This window comes from Octopus bimaculoides, chromosome 9 (assembly GCF_001194135.2).
Source record: "Octopus bimaculoides isolate UCB-OBI-ISO-001 chromosome 9, ASM119413v2, whole genome shotgun sequence".
Lineage (NCBI taxonomy): Eukaryota > Metazoa > Mollusca > Cephalopoda > Octopoda > Octopodidae > Octopus > Octopus bimaculoides.
This window is the reverse complement of record NC_068989.1, coordinates 83457495-83459339: the sequence shown is the minus strand read 5'-3', so window position 1 is coordinate 83459339 and position 1845 is coordinate 83457495. Positions and strand designations below refer to the sequence as shown.

General features: G+C 38.0%; 1 protein-coding gene across 1 annotated transcript in view; it reads left to right on the top strand.

The window, feature by feature from the left end:
- LOC106875823 (excitatory amino acid transporter 1) overlaps positions 1–1845 on the top strand; it is a 269880-nt gene that overhangs the window by 108944 nt on the left and 159091 nt on the right. The window lies entirely within an intron of this gene.

Below are 1845 nucleotides of genomic sequence, written 5' to 3'. Positions count from 1 at the left end.
ATATATATATATATAAATAATTGATAACGAAGAGGAGAGAGGAGATTTATTCACATCCAAATCTTTTTTATTAAAACGTTTTCTACAGCATATATAACATATATAACACTGACCTACATATGTTGCGACTGCATATTGCTCTGCTTGCATCCTAGTCGGTGTAATTTCATCAAGAGTCTAACGAATCCACTCACAAGCCCATGACTATAATACATTACACTTGCCAAAGGTACCACAAACTAGAAATGAACCTGGAACTATCAGGTTAGGAATCAAATTTTTTAACCACATAGCCAAAGTTTTACTGAAGATGTACTCAATACAATGGTTACTCTCACACATGGGCTTACACACACACACACACACACACACACACACACACACACACACACACACACACACACACACACACACACAGCAGGTGATATAATTTTTCTGTGACCGAAATTTTGAAGTGGATTTTCTGTACTGCTCGTCATCAGACACAAAATGAAATTTTATAGACTATTTCTCTATGCAATATCAAAGTTTAACATTCTGCGTTCAAATCGAACCTGAATTTGCTTAACACCAAAGCAATGAACTTTCACACTGATTCTGTGCATGTTTAGGTTTTAAAGAATATAGCAAATAGCTTTACTTTCTGGCCCTATCTGGTTTTCATTTTCTTTCTTTCTTTCTTTCCACCTATCTTGTCCTCTTTCTTTTTTCTTTTTCTTTCTACCTTCTCTCTTGTCCCCTTTCTTTCTTTCCTCCTTTCTTTTTCTCATTTTCCTTCTTTCTTCTTTATTTCTTTCTTTCTTTCTTTCGTTCTTTATTCCTTTATCTCTGTATTTATTCTTGCAGCTGCCATTCTATGTAATTAATATTTACTTCCAACTCTGCAGTGACGTTAACTACTATAACGTACCCACCCACTCCAGCATCTTCCACCCGTCTATAACTACACCTTTCTACCAAGGTACCTTCAATTCACATCCCGACCACCAGCTGTGTCTATAGTCACCATAACCACCACCACCAGTATCAACCCTATCATTTCAACGCACAACAATAACAACGATTTCAATATCACTGCTTATCGTTACCAGCCCCTAATGTGTGTGCGTGAAAAATAAAGGAGACAAAAAAAAAACAACTCCAAAATACCCCTGGTAGCTACCACCCTTATGTAATATTTTCTCCTTTCACTAAACACCTCTCTGTTACAACTGTCTACCCACTCACACACACACACACACACCCAAAACAAGCAAAGGTGTTGACAGCGCATTGATACCCACGCATTTGTCTCACTTCAAAACCTCAACAGATCAAAAGAAAAACAAACAAGACCTGGTTTTTAACCTGTGCTGTGTACTGTGTCCTATGTTATGATACGCTTAAAAGAAAGAGGTTTACTAACCGACCCCATCAGCACTAAACTTACACACACACACATTCATTTAATCTTGGACTGTAACGTAACTGCTTATATGGCCTTGTGTATATAGGGAAGTGTGTCCCAGTTATTTTCCTTTACGTCATACTCTAGCAGATTTTGATCAAAGCCGTTACGTTATGACAATTCTGTCAAAATCTTCAGTACAATACAACTAGACTTCACATTACAGTATGTGATTTTAGCATTTCAGAGAATATGGCTACTATTTGCATTGAGCTCTTTGTGTGTGTCGTGTGGTAAGAAGCGTGCTTACCAACCACATGGTTCCGGGTTCAGTTTCACTGCGTGGCACCTTGGGCAAGTGTATTCTACCATAGCTTCGGTCCGACCAAAGCCTTGCGAGTGGGTTTGGTAGACGGAAACTGAAAGAATCCTGTCGTATATACTACAATATATATATA